At 35.3% G+C, this 18,670-nt stretch overlaps 2 long non-coding RNA genes across 5 annotated transcripts; both read left to right on the top strand.

Annotated features, from left to right (window-relative positions):
* The first annotated feature begins 2,292 nt into the window (after positions 1-2,292).
* LOC114542441 lies at positions 2,293-4,651 on the top strand. Of its 2 annotated transcripts, XR_003689639.1 has the most exons (5): positions 2,293-2,400; positions 3,218-3,333; positions 3,411-3,436; positions 3,855-3,990; positions 4,555-4,651. It is a non-coding gene; the product is annotated as an uncharacterized LOC114542441 (long non-coding RNA). The 2 variants fall into 2 exon arrangements; XR_003689638.1 differs by lacking the exon at positions 3,411-3,436.
* An 11-nt stretch (positions 4,652-4,662) lies between these two features.
* Positions 4,663-18,669, top strand: LOC114542440. 3 transcript variants are annotated; one of them, XR_003689635.1, is made up of 7 exons: positions 4,663-4,846; positions 6,468-6,670; positions 7,446-7,543; positions 8,001-8,099; positions 17,311-17,450; positions 17,980-18,138; positions 18,568-18,669. It is a non-coding gene; the product is annotated as an uncharacterized LOC114542440 (long non-coding RNA). The 3 variants fall into 3 exon arrangements; XR_003689636.1 differs by having other exon boundaries at positions 8,004-8,099; XR_003689637.1 differs by lacking the exons at positions 4,663-4,846; positions 6,468-6,670; positions 7,446-7,543; positions 8,001-8,099 and adding an exon at positions 13,633-13,820.
* The last annotated feature ends 1 nt before the right edge of the window (position 18,670 follows it).

Raw genomic sequence — 18,670 nt, forward strand, 5'->3', positions numbered from 1 at the left:
CCACTTACCCGTTCCTAATCTTTGTGTAGACCATGATGAATATAACCACACTACGTCACTACTTACTAGTCGTGTCTTTGGTGCTTTAAAAACCGTCCCTATACAATTTTTAATTGCCCTTTCTATTAGTTAGAGCCCGCCCCCCATCTCGGTATTCCCTACGCCATTGAGAATGACGGAAGAAAGATCGCTTTGAAACACTAAATATGCCAAAGCTTTGAAATAAAAGTCAAACGGTAAATACGCGCAAGACTTAATTCTTCCACGCGGCGAATCCGGCTTGATTTTGGTAAATCAATTTGGACTATTTGTGACCGTTTATTAGCTTTTATTCAATTTCTGTTTCTTTGTGCGAGGACAGTTTCGGACATACGAACATACGGTGCGTTTTAATATGTGCACCCAGGTATATGTGAATGTACGCTTTCCGAGCATACTCGATCGAAGCTAAACGACACTGCATGCATACATATTCTGTGACTTGATCAAAATTATATTCGAATGTACGCAAGCAAAACGACACACTGACACAGCCCGCTTTTTTTGTTTACTCGATCCGTGTTGTGAACGCCGTTTAAGGCGTATTAAAGGTTACGTCTGCGGAACGAAAGAAGTATCTAAGCGATAAGCATTTGTGTTTTAACCGTGCCGATCATTGTGCTTCTGATTGCCGAAGCCGATTTTTGTACCAAATGTAAGCGTAGACATCATACCTTGATTTGTGACCTCCCGGGTGATACGAAGCCTCCTGCTGCGCCCTTTAATGACATGCTACTTAGTCTTATAGTTCTGTCGTTTATCCTGTCGTAGTTGTTAATATAAATAGTGTTAAATGTCGCGCCGTAATCGACACGGGGGCGGGAAGTTTCTACGCCTCGTCTGCATTGCTCCACAAAATAAAAGCGAAACCCAAAAAACGAGAAATGCGTCATATAGAAATGATTATTATTGAAAAAATTTCCAGGTAGTTTAGAGCAACTTTTGTGAAGGCTGAGCAACTAGCATCAATGTTCACGTTTTGACAATGAATAGCAATGCGACACCCCTTAATTGTTCGTGAAATCATTTTTCCAAAACGGTGAAATCTAGACACAAATTGGTACGTGATAGGGGGGGGGGGGGTTGCTCTCGTTGAAAGAAGAATTTACGCCGATCCGACATCTTTTGTCCAAAACGGAAGTACTAATTTCACAAACCTGTCTGGGGTGTTTTTTTGGCGAACATACATTAAATGATGGAATGGTATGGATGAAAAAAAAGTCAGTCACCCTCTACGGCATTGCATACCCAGGTAATCTGAGTGAAAAAATCAACGAATAAGAAGCCATATCCTTTGCTTCACTGAAGACTGGCTTATCATATCCTTCATATCATATAACTGCGGCATTTGAAAAATTTTAGTTAGTTCATTATTTCAATGTAAAAATGCATTTGTTTTTTCGTCAAAATCAATTAGAATTTTTATTTTTGCCCGTTTTACATTAAAAAATGTTGAGTTTAGAACTACTCAGTTTGTGCAGGCGCCTTTTGACGTATTTGAAGCCATGACTAACCAGCTGATCTGAGATCATGACATCATAAAGCGTCTTATAAATTTCACATATATTGCAACTCAACAAACTATAAAACTTTCATCAGAAGTGAATTCAATCCGACAAAATTGGATCGTATGAACAGGTTGACTTCCAGGATTGGATTTTAAAATTTGATCAAAGCGTATGTACGCCTATGTATCTATTCTTACGTAATCTCCGACCACGCGGGACCAGCGTAGTTTTGCGTGACACACGTGGGGCGATCAATGCACAAAACAGCTTTACCAAATCAAAGAAAAATATTATATAGAAACTAGAAATTTTTCTTCAATGAATGTATTTTAGCACAATATGAAGCTTAAATAGGCGGGCTAATCGCTGTATATACTATACTAGATGTACTGTCCGCCGCAAAACAATCGCAAACTGTCGAAATATATCAGCAAACTGTGCTGAAGTTGGCATGACCTTCGTGCACTCAATGTGTTATTAATATGCTGCAAATACCAATGTCTGCAAACGATTCAGACTCCGTGGTTTTACAGAAGGAAAAAGAATGGCGTGAAGCTTCTCAACTCAGAGTTCAGGCACTGGAAGAAACTATAGCTGAAAAAGATAGGGAGTTCAGACACTAGGAAAAGTTGAGATTTCGTAAGTTGAAGGATGATTTTGAGTATAACTTCAAACCTATATTAGAACGAGATCAAGAGTTAGAGAAATATGATACGGTGATTGGTAAAGTTAAGGAAGAGAGCACGTTAAGACTGCTCAAGTTAGTGAATTGTGTGTGAAGATTGATGAATTCAACATCAAATTACAAAATGAACAGAAGTCCAAAGAGGAGCTACAGAAACACTACCAAAAGGTAAATTTTTTAATTTTTTTATTTTGATGAATCGATTCTGCATACAAAAATATTTAAATGAAAACAGGATAAAATTAATTGAGCTAGGAGTCTGTTAAAACCTTTAACAGGCTTTTTAATTTAAACCCCTAGTTGCAATGGCTTGGTGCAATATAGTTGAACATAGTGACATTGGTGTCTAATATTAAATTGTGAAGATGAAATTAATTACATTTGATAAAAGATAAATATATAAAAGCTAACTGTCTTATATTTACATGAAGAGAAGTTACAATTGTGTAATATACACTTAATGTATGCTCCCGAGGGAAATGGTGAATTTTGTTTTTCCAAGAGTCTGACTGAAGGGAAAACATAACTCACTATTTCCAAAGGTAGTGTACATTAAGTGTTTTGTTGTATAGGAACGAAAACATAAATGTTACACAACAATTTTATTTAAAAAAGAAACCCACTTTACTTTGTTATGACAAGAAGCAGGCAACAATTTTTCACTAATTGGGGCACTCCTTTCGTTGCCTTATGTAGTTAGTCCTCCGATAAGGTTTATGAAGTTTTGTTGAATTTCAATCGTTACATATAGTTGTGCTGTATACGTGTACATATGTGCAAGAATAAATTTATCCTGTGATATGCTAGCAACGAAAAGCAACCCTGTAATTGACTGAGAACAAACTGGGCAGCCATTAAGCATAATTAGAACTGTTCCAGAATAGCTGCAGCTGAGCTGCAAGCTTTCTCTTCTGCTTGTCTTTCTTCACTAGCTATATGTTTAATTCTGATATGTTCAACAAATGATATGGTTAATTATGTCTAGAGATTGCAAGAATATCAGAATCAATTTAAAGCTTTTCAAGAAGAGAAAGATAATGTAGTTGCTAAAGAACGGGAGGAGCTTTCGTCTTATCGGAAAAATCTGGAGCTACAATTAAGGTAATCTAGTTCACCTCATGCAATCATTGTTTGTAACTGGAATACCATCAGAGCTCTTAAAGACATTTAAATTTTAGGTGATCATAATTAATGAACTCTAAAGGTAGGGTACACTGATGCTAATTAATGTAAACCATGTTTAAACAAACACCTTGTTTACATTTTCACTCACTACATTTCTAAAAATATCAAGAGCAGTCAGAATAGTTGACACTATTTTGGTTTGCTATAGTTCTAAATGAGAGCTGGAGTTTATGTTCCGAAAAGTAAAAAATGTGCTAAATTTCAGAAATTTTAAATCAAGTAGTCTACCCATATTGTTACAAGCAGAACTGATGTGAAGAAGTCACTGTAAACTACCTTTTAGTATCAGTAGAGATATATTACATGCAATGTATGCCAATGTGCAATTATGAACTTTGAGAACTTACTGAGGCTATAATTAACAATGAGTTACAGTGATTATGTTAATAAAGCATTTTTTAAAATATTGGTTAAAAATCAACATTTTGATTTTTTAGAGCAACAGAAAAAGATTGTGAGTTTCGTCATCCAGAAAATGTCAGTAATTTTGATGAAGCAATAAGAAAAAGAGAACAAGAATATCGATCAAAACTGGATGAAACAAGAAGTCTCTTATTGTCAAATGACCTTAAGGTAATAATTTATACTCATTACAACTACAGGCCTATCTGCATGCTTTCCATTTGCCAATATATACCTCAAATACAATATTACCACCATTTTATTACTGAAGCTCCCTTCTCCTTGGACCTTTTTTTCATCTCTCTCCAAAAAACCTCCTGTGCACTTTAAACACTACATGTTGTGGCTTTAAACTATTTCACCACATAGACCAGTTGTTTAAGGCCATTTTGTGGATGACTAATACTAAGAATATTACATGTTGTGCATTGTAAACATACAAGGTGTGTGTGTAACTGTTTTCCTCAGTTAAACTATCTTGCTACCAACAAGGTTTCGCTTTTTCCCTAACTTCTTGACGAATTTAGGAATTCGCTCTCTGAGCTAAATTTTACCTATGTAGTCTAGATGCTTAAACGAGTGCATTTGGTCAAACGAGACTACCGAGCCAAACGTATAAATTAATTGCCCGTCATAAATTAGGCTTTTGGTTTAAAGTACATATCTAGAAAGTGCTTTGTGGGATGGTTTGTCGATCATTGTCACTTGTCTTTAATAATTGACAGGTTTTTTTAGATCTGAAGTTTAACAAAAGAACTGGAGTTAATGCGATGTGATAGTCGTCGATGTAAAGAGGAACTCGACAAGAGAGAACTGAGAACTCGGGAGCTGAAGAAGGCTTGAAGAAAAAGATTGGATGCTTTCTGATTTGGAAAACACTCATAAGTATAAGGTCACAGATCTCGAAGCACAACTGGAAAATATGAGGAGAATGGGAGACAACTTACAGGAGGATTTTAAAAGGAAACATGCCGAATTGGATCGCTTTGCTCGGGAAAAAGAAGAAATGTTGGCCAACGCTAAACAAGTAAGTCGCTATTGCAAATGTAGTCTAAGGCTTAATAACCGAGCTAAAAACCTTACGAAATGGTAACACAGTAAGTTTTTTCTCTGGTGATATAGTTTTCTTAGTAATTTGCCTTGTTTCCATGAACTGGGCAAAACTGGTAACACAGTAAGTTTTTCTCTGGTGATATAGTTTTCTTGAGTAATTTGCCTTGTTTCCTTGACATTTATAATATATATATAATATATATATATATATATATATATATATATATATATATATATATAATATATATATATATATATATATATACACAGAGTGTATCAAAAAAATGTCCCAAATGTAAAATTTCCGTTTTTCAGAATATTTTGCAGAATTTGGCAAATTTTTGTGTTCCTAGAGATAGTTAAGACTTATCTGGTATACCTAGGCCAAGTTTGGTTTTTCATTAACAAAGTTATGTTACCGGGGGGTGTTCCTTTCCACTGATATTGAGAGGGCTTGCGCGCGAAAATATGAAGCTGAAATTGAGATATTATTTACCTGTCTAAAAGTAGGAAAGCTTTTTAATAAATTGTCAAGTTTCAGGAAAAATAATGCAAACTGGGAGCAACGCGTGACCCCTAAAAGTGACAAATATTTTATTGCAAGCAGTGGATTAAATGCATGGTTGATTTTAGCGTGACCGATCTCATACAAGGTGGGCAAATGAATAAATTAAAGCGAGAAACGAAACAAGAAGACGAAGCGATTTAATAACAAGATTTTTATTCGTGATGTTAATCCTCAACATTTCCACCATTTCTTTCTAAGCAAACTGCGGCTCGTGTGAGCATGGTAAACACTGAACGGCGAACCATTTGTCTGTCTTGCCTCAAATTATCCATTTCGTTCGAAATTCTTTCTTGCAAATCGCCTACACTACCACCGGCAAATCTAGGCGAATGGACAGACAAACGGTCCACTGTTCAGTGTTTAGCATGCTCAGACAAGCGTAGAATGAAATGGTGGACATGCTGAGGGTTAACATCACGAATAAATCGCTTTGTTTTTGTGTTCAGTTTCTCGCTTTAATTTATTCATTTGCCCAGCCTTACATGAGATCGGTCACGCTAAAATCAACGATGCATTTAATCCACTGCGCGCAATGAAATATTTGTCACCTTTAGGGGTCGCGCGTTGCTACCAGTATGTATTATTTTTCCTGAAACTTTATTAAAAAGCTTTCCTACTCTTATACAGCTAAATAATATCTCAATTTCAGCTTCACATTTTCACGCGCAAGCCCTCTCAATATCAGTGGAAAGGAACCCCCCCCCGGTAACATAATTTTGTTAATGAAAAACCAAACTTTGCCTAGATATACCAGATAAGTCTTAACTATCTCTAGGAACACAAAAATTTGCCAAATTCTGCAAAATATCCTGAAAAACGGAAATTTTACATTTGACATTTTTTGATACACCCTGTATATATAGCCTGAAAACTTAATAGAACTGGGCACTGGTAACAATTTTATCCGTGCCGTGCCGATAAATTTAGTCTATAGTGTAAATGGCGCTGGTATTCGAGTGCTACATTCCTGCATGGATTTTAGAAAGCTGTGTCGATTATTGATGATCAACGCTCTTTCTCTTTCCAGGTTCGTCAGAAGCAACTAAACATTGATCAACTTCACTATCAGTTGACAACAGTGAATCGTCGGGCCAGCGAAGAAATGAATGTTTTGAAGCAGCAGAACTCTGATCTCAAGCTGCCGGTAACCCAAGCAAGACAACAGGCTGACCAATTTTACAAAACGGGTTTGGAGAGAAATATTGATGCCGTATCATTATAATAAACCAGGTAAGTTCGATGATATTGTTAAATAACTAGATCGCAGATGCAAAATGAAAAATAGGTATATAACATTAAAACAAATTAAACGTGTAAATGTATCACAGTCTGAAGCTTAACGGTGAACTCACTTTCAATTGTACTCTACCGTGTTGCTGGTTAATGCAAGATCGAACGAAATTTATATGTACTTTTAAAACCGCAAGCAGTTAAGAGAGGATTTGATTAGGTATCAGCCGGATGTCAGTAACATCCTATGAGATTCACTGAGTAACAAAGCGAGCAGCTATAATGCTAAACCTAAGATATCAGTTGTGACAGCCTTATGCCTGTATTCTAAAAGCTCACTCGAACGGCCTTTAGTGGAGATCTCAATCTAAGTCATAACATTCCCAAGGCGGTATTTCCACACGAATAAGAGCTTTATTTTCAGTGTTTTACCTTAGATCTTTTTATCGATTAAGAAATTACTTTCTTTGATCAGTGATAAAAAATTTGGTTGTCGCACTCGATGAGTGAGGGTGTAACACGGCCTACAGGCGAAGAATTACTGCATGATAATTGTTTGATATTTATCTGTTTTGAGAGCGTAATGTCCGAAATTTTTGTATTCGGTGTAATTAGACCGAAAGTCGAGTTCGTGCAGAGATTGTTTATGAAATATTGGTTAATGTTTGTCGCAGATAAACTACCGCAGGTATAGAAGTATTAGCAACATCTAGTCAAGAATTGTGTGACAGACAGGAGATGGTTGCTTTTTCTTATTGGAGTTGCTTTTCTGCAGTTGTCAGCATGCATTAAAATTGGATCTTGCCAGTCACGGAAAACCTTTGAATACGTACAATCCAGAAAGTCAGTTTATACAAGACCTTCGAGAGAAAGGTGAGTGTACTTTCTGACGCTTTTGAAATATTATCTTTATTCGTGTTTAGAATCTTAAGAACGTAGAACCTTCTAAATCTACTGAATTGAAATGTATATATAAATTGTGATGGAACCCAACCACTGTCGGTTGTTAGACCATATATAGAATGCCTATCCCTTGCTGTCTTGATCCACCTGAAATGGCGTGATATAGCTATGACGCTATAGTATAGCTATGACGCTATAGTATAGCTATGACGCTATGGTAGCTACGACGTTAAAAAGTCTACGTAGATATATTTCATTCCAACTCGTTCACAATTGGTAAATTATGATCTTTTCCAAAACTGAAAATTGATTGCGGCGGGAAAACCTAAAATTTCTCATCAACACATAAGAGACCCTAAATTCATTTCATAAAATTCTGAACTACTTAGCCAAGATTTGAATTTTAAACGTTTTCCTTTTTTTTAAGAAGTCAAGCTGCTCAACGGATTAATGGATTAACAAAAGAACGCGAACAGTTGATTAAAATTGGGAAATAAGCTGACAGCTGAATTGTTGAAATATAAAGGTATTTTAAAGGATGTTTTGGTATCTACTGACTACTGTATTAAGATGGCATTATATAAAACACGTATTCCCTATAACCCCACAAGTGAACACATGGCTCATTAAGAGTAAAAGTACATATATGAATTGTACAAAAATTACAAGTACAAGTATATATATAAGTCTCAACAGGTCTAACAACAGGTCTCGTTCCTCGAGCACTATATCCATATTGCTGAACTATTTGCTTGCCTTACAGTAACACGAATTAAAGGACATTGAATAAGAGACACACTCTGTTGTGACTTTTAAATACAAGGAAATAAAATGGTGTCATATACTTACAATGTCTGGTTCGTCAACAAAAACTAGCTGGTTCGGATGCAAGCAATCTATGACAATATTCCTCGTGTTGGGATAATATTACACTGCACGTTGGACTACCGAAACGGCAAGGCTTCACATTATCCCTGTTTAAAAACGTCTGAAACGTTTTCATAACGTCTGAAACGTTTTCACTCTCCATACTTTCCAAATTTAATTTGGTGCGAAAAATTAGATAACATACATGGCTGCTGCTCCCGGATTGACTGATAGTTCTGGTGTTACGAAGAACTTCACTGCTCCCGGATTGACTGATAGTTCTGGTGTTACGAAGAACTTCACTTCAAAGTTGGTTATAAATTGCACACCTCAGGTATCAAAGCAGAAATTGTTGACTTCCCAACACGAAACTGATACTAAAGAAAATTTAAAAACACATATCTTTTAACTTGGCTTGGCTTATACCTCAAATGTATTTGTGTCCATCCTCAAATACCCTCGTTAGCTTTCTTCGTCTTCGAGCCTCATTTCTTGGACGAGGGCGTGATAAGCGCCTCTTTCGTTTCTTCTGGCAATCCAACTCTTTTGCCACATATTACGTTTCCTGTCTTTGCGTGCCTTTCTTCTTTTCACCACAACGTAACGGCAACCAAGATAGCAGCAGCAGCAGCAAGTTTCTTAGCTTCCTCGTCAGCCATTTAAACCCATTGATTTAAATCTCATTTTGGGAATTTGTTTATGGTTGAAACACCATTACGTTTCTTTACGCAGGCCACCTACCTCCCCCTAAGCCCGTCAAAAAAATATCGGGTTGTCTGAACAGTCCACCAAAAATCGGGCCGTACGTAGTTTTGGTTTACATACAACTTTCAATTAATACAAAGAAATTTACCATACAAATTAGTGAAATTACTAGAAATACATTGCATGCAAAGTCCCCTCGCCTGAAGCAATAAACGTATATTTCCATCACTGAAATTCTGTAATACTCGTTTTCTGCTGAATGATCGAAGCCGTATAAGTATAGTCCTATATCTTGGTACAATTATAAAGTCGACTCTCGAGCTATCATGCACATTCAACTATAATCGTAATTCATTAATTGCGCTACGAATAGTTTTAAATACTACAATTTTTAGCGAAATTTCGTTTCCTTTTTAAACAGATTGACCTTTAAAGATGAATGCTTTCCCAATCAAAATCTTTTTAACGAAATTGACGAATAAATTCAAGGTGGTGTGTCGTACGTTTGTTGATAAATCTACGTTAAACTTACGAAATACTTGCATGCTTTATAATACAAAATCTACTTGTTTACCTGCTCAAAAACGCTCCAAAAATGCTTTAAAATCGTAGATTTTTCACCACCTATTTCAATCAAAGTTTTTCTACCCGAAAGCATAATCTACTTTACATTTTAATCATTTTTACGAGTGAATTTTTCCGTATATTTTCAAAACAATCCAAATGAAAAATATTTTAAAAAAAGTTTTATAATTCAAAATATCAGTTATGCTGTCGCGAGCCAAAATTTTAATTTAGCCAATCGCACGCTTGCAAACGTTTGCTGGTTACCAGTTTTAACTCGTCTTAAACTCACGCATGCGCATAACTTACTAAAACGCCCAACGTCCATGACATAATGGCGGACAACTTTCATTTCGCATTTGCATTCCCGGGCGTAATCAAAATCTCCGGGCGGAATTAGTACCCTCGCCCGGTGCTTCGCACCGGCTCGGGGACAATAATAAACTACAAAATACTTATTAGAATTACAATTTGGAGAATACTATAAAAAAGACTACAAACTCTAATTCCCTTTTTTAAGCAATGCACGTGTGATACTCGCGCGCGTGCTGCGCTTACTTTGTTTACTGAAGCCTAGTTTCCATAAGGTTGTTATCTGTCGCTACGTGTCTTTCGGAGTCTTTGGAGTAATCTTGAAAGACCGATAACGACAAAGAAAAACCGAAAACGACAGTTTCGTACATCGTCACTATACCAAAAACAAAAAGGAGGCCCTTAGCAAGGAGTTTCTTCTTCAACTAAATTTGTTTATGCTCATATAAGTTTTTTCTACTTAGTACAATATTCCATACTTATTTGTTATAAATTTTAGATTCTTCTGTATGTCACCGGACCGCTTTGACCAGAATTTTGTCGTTTCTTGTCGTTATACGTCTTTGAGATAGGGGTTTTTTCTATCCCAACGACACTGTCGTTTTCGGTTTTTCTGTATCGGTATATTGGTCTTTCAAGGTTACTCCAAACGACAGGTAGCGAAAGACAACGACTTCACTATCGAAACTAGGCTTTAAGGCGGATTTCCAGACGGTGCAAAATGTCGCTTGATCGACTTTTTGCGATCGCTTTTCTTTGAAATATAAACAACAAGATGCCTACTCAGGCGATCACGGATCACTCGGGCTACAGTTATCTCGTAGTGACATGGCATGTTCGTGACACCCGCGCGAGAAACGATCCTAGGACGATTTCGGTTGGTTCGAAGAATTCGTGCCGCCCACGCGTGATTTTTGTAAACTCGCGACGCAAAAGAAAAAACCGAGCCCATTTTATAACTCCGTCTACCTACGGCAACCTCGCTACCTACGGTAGCCCGAGTAATAAGGCGGAACTAATCCATTAGATGAGCTTGACTTAACACATTCGAAAGAGAGCGATGAAAGTCTGGGCTGAAAATTTGCATTTTATCTTTTGTCTCATAAAACGTCTCATCCAGTTGGGCAAAATATAATCGACCAAAAATATCGGGAAAAAAAATTTTTTGAAAAAAAAATTGTTTGTACAAGAGGCAAGTCGTCGTAAGTCTCAACAAGAACATTTGACAACATTTTACGCGTTTTAAACTGATTGCAGCCACTAGGACTTTACATTTAGTAAATCAGTTTACAGTTGTCACTCTTCAGAGCATCATGCACTTCAAAATTTAGCACCTTCAGGTATTAAATCATTGACACTAGCTTACATCTAGTTTAGTAAGTTTACAGCTGTCACTCTTCAGAGCATCACTTAAATATTTAGCACCCTCAGCTGTTAGACCATTGCGACTTACATTTAATTTAGTAAGTTTACATTTGTCACTTTTCAGAGCATCACTTAAATATTTAGCACCTTCGGCTGTTAAAGCGTTGTCACTTACATCTCATTTAGTAAGTTTACAGTTGTCACTCTTCAGAGCATCACTTAAATATTCAGAACCTTGAGCTGTTAGTCCATTGCCGCTTACATCTAGTTTATTATGTTTACAGCTACCTCTCTTCAGAGCATCACTTAAATATTTTGCACCTTGAGCTGTTAAATTATTGCCACTTACATGCAGTTTATTACCACTGCCTCTTACATTTAGCTAAATTAGCTTGGTAAGTTTACAGGTGCCACTCTTTAGAGCATCACTTAAATATTTTGCACATTGAGCTGTTAAACCACTGCCTCTTACATTTAGCTTGGTAAATTTACAGGTGCCACTCTTCAGAGCATCACATAAATCGTTAGCAGCTTCAGCTGTTTAACGATTGCCACTCAAATATAGTTTAGTAAGTTCACGGTCGTTACTCTCATGATTTTCGTTCTTCAAAAACTTAACCAATTCACGGATAGCAATGTTCGTCAGAGTACAACCATTGATCTTATAAGCTGTTTCAAGTTATTGATGTGGCGTAAAAATTATTATAGGTTCTTTATTATAGTTCAATTAAGAACTCACTAATTCAGTTGCTCGTCTGAACTCTCTCTGAAGGCCTCCAAACGTCGGATATATACAAATATACCGCTACATCATTTTTGGCAGTTCCGCTTTTGTTCTTTCTTGGCAGAACCTTGGAAAATGAGCCTAGGTATCAGATTAGAACGGATATGCGGGTCATCTAGCAGAGTTTTGTGTAATCCGACCCAAAATCGTCACAAAATCTTTTTTACGACGTAAATGCACGAGCAATGGCTTGATTGACAGCTCGAGATGCCCGCTGACCATACCATTGTTGACCATTTAATCCATAAAAATACACGATTATGAGTTAAATAAATTTGTTCCTGACTCAGAAAAAGTTTATGAAACTATTGTGGTAGTAATGGAATAAACAATTATATATGACTCAGAGATTATATACAGTCACGAATTTATATAGAGATTTGAACACGGGCTAAATTAACTTTGGAGTTCCGAATTGCCACATATTCCTCGTTTCGTTTATTTCTTAAAAAAATTATAATGATTAGAACCACTTTATAACCAACCTTAAATTCTCTTTTGTTTACCACCTCATCTAGGAATTGTTTTTTCAATTCCACCTGAAATGCGAGGGAAAACAAAAAAATGTTTTTGAACTTTGGAGAAGATGTCTAGAGATAATAATGGATTTTTACGATTGTTGGAGTAATAATAACTGATTATTGACCGACGGATATGTGTTTTACGACCAACCAATCAGAGTAGAGGATCTTGAAAAGCCATATTATTAATAAATCAAACTTGAGTAACCAGAAATCCAAGCGTATTTCTATTATCGGATGAAAGATATTCAAAAGATACTCGTTTCCCAATTTACTTTTGCGAATATTAAAACAGCATTAGCTAGGTGGTTAATTGAAACCACCTTTGAATCAAAAGCCAGTGGATATGGTAGTCCAGTTATGACGACAGTACGACCGTTGATATCACTAAAATCGACACCTTCGCTGACCTAAACGTCAAGAAACACACGTTTCTTGTAAAACATCCGAGGCTCGTATCTTTTTTTGAGATCTGTTATCAGGATGTTTTTGTTTTCTAAACCTCATGAACACCATAACTATTATATATATATATATATATATATATATATATATATATATATATATATATATATATATATATATATATATATATATATATATATATTATAATATATATATAATATTATATATATATATATATATATTTATGATTTTATTAATTTATCTAATTATGAGTATGAGTAAAAATGCCCTAGTCAACAATGAAGCTTTTCGTACTTGCACTTTACAAGCATGGCGTGACATGTTCGGTCAAGAACCATTAAAATAGAAGAAAGTCATAATATAATGTTTGCAAAATGCTGTTTTCATTTACAGAAATCCGGCGTGAGAAAATTCAAAGCATTCAAAGGTTTAATACTGATAATTGTATGGTCCAGCCTGACGCAGAGCCTGATTATTCTATTTATCCCATTATGCTTTTCGAGCGTAGACCACGAGGGATATTTGAATACTAAGCGAAACAACCTATAACGCTATAAATGCATATCAAAGAAATATTGTTTTTTTATGGCGAATATGGATTTCTATCTTGTTATTTACTTTATATATTACCGATAAAGATATGGACGTTTAGGATGTGAAAAAATATACACTATATCGGCGCAAATTTGTGGTATCTAATAAGGTGAGTTGATGTTTCATGATGTCATATGCCAACATGCTGATCGAGTGTGTTATTATATATATACAACGTATAAGCCTTTATTTGTTAGCCTTCGTTAGCCTTTATTCGACCCTATTATAGATCAAGAATTGCATTTAGGTCTTTTTTCATCGTTCAATGATTTGCGCTATGATTTTCCATGTTATTATCTGTTTATATAGTTAAATAGTTGGCTATAGTAGGGATAGCTAAACAATACCTTAGAATTCCTCAGCAATTATGGCCTGGCTAGAATACCTCAGAGGAGCAAAATAGAATAGTCCAATGTTGTGATATATATAACGAAGGAGCAGCATATGGCAGTGTTTCTAATGTCTTTGTTTGAAATGTAGGATATTATAAAGAGTTGAGTTATATTTTCAGATTGATACTAAATCGAGAGGGGTTAATGTAACAGTGCTTCTCCACAGCAGGGTTGGGACTGTTCCAAAGGGTATAAATTGTGCATCAGAGTCTGCCTATATCATTAAAATTATCACAAAGCTCTCTTTTTGCCTTCAGATACATTTATCCATCCATATCTTGTTAGGGACAGTTTTTGGATTTAACACAATTTGATTTCATTGGATAAGACCTCTATCTATATATTGTTTGAATCAATTACATGCATTTACATGGTGAATTGATTGGAATTTACACTATCATAGGGAGGTAGAAAAGCAGTGTAGAATGGGTTTAAGGATGGGCATATTTGATAATAGTCTTAAAGTAGTTTTCTTAAAGATGCCGGTATAGCAGGGGATAGCTAAAGAATAGCTTAAAATTCCCCACAGTAGCTAAATTATTATTTACTAGTATTTTTTGTTTGATGTACTCAATTCCTAACACGATTGCAAAGTTTTATTTTAAGTGTGAACTTAGGATTTACTTCACAATTTTTAAATTATTTACTCTCAACTTTATCTGATGATGTCTCATCTGATTTTAAGGACGACAAAAATCTTTTGCAATAATTGATCTGTACTGCAATAATTGATATTTAAAAACATGTCAAATAAGCACTGGACAAATACAAAACCTTCAAAGCCTGGTGCAATATTATATATGATCATTTCTCTATATTTCTATATTATCATGTAGGACCTATAATTCTCATGTATTAATGTCTGCTGTGTTTCTATATTATGACTCATGAATATTTTAGTAAATTTACATTACATTCATACATGTAACAAAATATCATGTCAGAGTTTCTAGGGTTTCTTGAGAATTAACTTATCTTATAATAAGAAAATATTTTCTTGGAAATATATCTTATATTAAGAAAAATTCTTAAGAAAATTTTTCTCATTATAAACATTCTATAAGAAATTTTGGACTAATTTCAAGAAAATTTTCTTAAACTGAAAATTATTTGTGTGCAACTTTTCTTATTTTAAGAAAATTTTCTTAAGAAAAAAAGTAGAAAATTTTCTTATAATTCTCTCAAAAAAATTTGAACTCATTAAAATGAGTTTTCTTTCTTGAAATATGAAAATGACTTTTTGCTGTTTACTTATACTAGAGGATTTTAATTAGAATCAAGGATTATATTTGTTGACTCTGGACATGAAATTAATACTGTTTCCACCAAATCTGACACATTTTCAGCAGATTAACTTACAGCTTTTAAACCTGACAAGCTGTCTTAAATGTCTGTGTTTAAAGACTTTGGTGTTAATACAATGGAAAAATGCAGTAGACCCCATACTTTTCCTCGGCAAATGGCAAGAAACACAGGACCTTTGTTCTCTAGATTGTGAAATTTTTCAGAAAATTTTCCATTGCCTAAGACCATAAAAACCTCAATATGCCTGTTCATTAACAATTATTTAGATGAACATAACCTTCAGATCAAATGACCTGTTTTTCGAATAACTCAAACCAGTTAACTATGATCATTGCATGTTGCATGAGAATTGCATTTAAGTTTGGTTTGTTGATAAATAAAATCTATGAAATTCTGCAGAATGGATTTCTATTTAGACATTCCTTTCAGACTGCCATAATTCGAATTCACTGGTAATTAGTACTAAAGGCCATGTTACACGGTGCAATTTTTCTTGCAACTTGCAATGCAATTGCACTGCTAAGATATTTAAATTATTAGTCTTGCAGAAGAAAAGTGCGTGAAGTGTATGAACACAAAAGTTTTGTTATTCCCAAATTTACATACATCTTTCAAAAGTAGAATTGCACTGCAAGTTGCAAGAAAAATTGCGCAGTGTAACAGGGCCTTAACATTGTGGTTACAGCGATTTGCAAGTCGCTTCATTATGAACAAAACCCCAACAAAGAAATGTTCACGTAGAACAAGATACCAAACATTAATTCTTTGTGGTAGTTTTTTGAGTGTCTAGTTATTGAAAAGACGCAACAATTGGGTTGTACCATAGGAAGCCCAGACAAATGAGTTGAAGTTAATAAAAATCCGTAAAACACTTGAGATATGTGTTAAAATTATTTAAATTATGTAATATGCTACAAAACTACTGTTAGAACCATGTATGTAGCGTGCTCCAGAGGCGCTGCCATTTGACTATGCAACTAGTGACGTAACTTACTATATTATTAGGAAGGATGGAAACTCTCGCCTCAATTTTCAACATGTTCACAAATTAAAACACAAATCACTATAGTAAAACGGTACGTCGACTGCTAAATGCCTACCCTAGGTTTAAGTTGAATAATCAAACTATACTTTCATCACAAAAATAATACTGAATTCAAAGAAAGCGCTGGAAAAACGTACACAAACTTTGTAAATTTGCCGAAATTTACGTGAATTCATGCGGGATGTAAGTACCTACCCAAAATGGCGGCGCAGAAGAATCTGATTGGTCGAGAAAGGTAAACAAAGTATGATAAACCAATCTGATTGGTCGAGAAAGGTAAACAAAGAATGATTGACCAATCAGATTCTTTTGCCGCCGCCATTTTGGGTAGGTACTTACATCCCGCATGAATTCACGTAAATTTCGGCAAATTTACAAAGTTTGTGTACGTTTTCCAGCGCTTTCTTTTGCATTCAGCATTATTTTTATTATGAAAGTATAGTTTGATTATTCAACTTAAAACTACGGTAGGCATTTAGCAGTCGACGTGCCGTTTTACTATAGTAATTTGTGTTTTAATTCGTCAACATGTTAAAAAATGAGGCGAGAGTTTCCATCCTTCCCAATAATATAGTAAGTTACGTCACTAGTTGCATAGTCAAATGGCAGCGCCACTGGAGCACGCTACATACATGGTTCTAACAGTAGTTTTGTAGCATATAACATACTTTGATTAATTTTAACACATATCTCAAGTGTTTTACGGAGTTTTATTAACTTCAACTCATTTGTCTGGGCTTCCTATGGTTGTACAATACAATATGTACAGCCGTATATACACTCCTGGTATATTAGCTATATATCGATCATCCCAATGATGCTTTAACATTATTTAAACCTCTGATTGTTCATTCCAGGGTTTCACTGAGGAAGAAAGACAACTTCAACAGAATATTCGCAAATTACAAAACCAACTCGAAGCTAAAGAACAGGAACATCGTCAAAGGGAATGGAGACTTGTGGACAAACTGTAGGAAAATGATGTCACAATACAGACGTAAGCTTTATGAAATTCCTCAGGGGGGGAGGGACGGGGGACAAGACCATGTATATTGAAATGGGTTCTTACCTAAATCATTCACATTCTGCATAATTTCTGATTTCTGTACCAATATATGTTCATTGGTGGATCTGGCGTAAGTCGAAATGCATTATTTATTTTGATTGTGAACCTCCAAAGGTTCATTACTCGTGTCTAGTGTCTACGAGTAGCTTTTTTTGAAAATATTTTTAATTCTCAATATGTCCAGTATCCAAATGTGAGCTGTTCTAGTTTATTTTCACAAACCTAAGTTCTGCCACAGGGCATGTCTATTTCAAAACTCAGAATATATCCGCTTTTGAACCGAGAAACCATATTTAACCTATAATACTGGGCTGTAGGAAGGCCTTATTATGACTTTCATGAATTCATCCGTTCAAGAATAGTGCTTTTGAACAAGTTGATGTTGAAATTCGACAACTTTTTAACAATTCGAGAGGAACGACTTTTTACAGGTGACAAGTGATTTTTTTTTATTACACAGGCTAAATCAATCAATCGCAAACTTAAAGAGCAAGATGGACTAACAGAACCAGGAATATTCCAGATTAACTGTAGCAAAGGATGTTGAACTGGAAACGTTGCATCAACAGGATGCCAATATGAGATCTGAACTCGCGCGGAGAAAAAATAATTTTGAGAGGTTCGAATAAACGTTGAATATAACTTTGTTTTCTCGATTGTCTTTAAATTCCGACCTATCGTAAAACGTTCCTCAATAATGCATGCAGGCTCACCGTATGAGGTTGATTTTTCATGGGCTTAAACATATCTGGTCAGATAAACCTGGCCATTATTTGAAGCCATTCAATCCATCCGTCTAAAACACCTCCTTCGCTGAGCTGAAGTGCAAATATGTGTTCATTAATATTGTACTACAGTATAAATAAGGATTGATAACAAACGATTTTTTAGGTAAAGAAAAAAGTGAAAAAGTTTGATCGAAAATCTTAAAAAAAACATACCCGCAATTTACGAATCCTATTTTGTGTTGATATTACTAGTCGTGTATCGTATTGAAGATTTCTATTAAAGATGTAAATTCAGGTCTTGATCCAACTTTTTTCTTTAGGAGGCAGAAAGAGTTGTCTTTATCTTTGGAAAGAGAGTCGTCGTTGGAACGTTCTAGGGCTGAGCTAGAGTTAGATTGGCAGCGCAGATATGAATAGGAAGAA

Source organism: Dendronephthya gigantea, unplaced genomic scaffold, assembly GCF_004324835.1.
Source record: "Dendronephthya gigantea isolate DGI-Jeju-01 unplaced genomic scaffold, DenGig_1.0 000351F, whole genome shotgun sequence".
NCBI lineage: Eukaryota > Metazoa > Cnidaria > Anthozoa > Malacalcyonacea > Nephtheidae > Dendronephthya > Dendronephthya gigantea.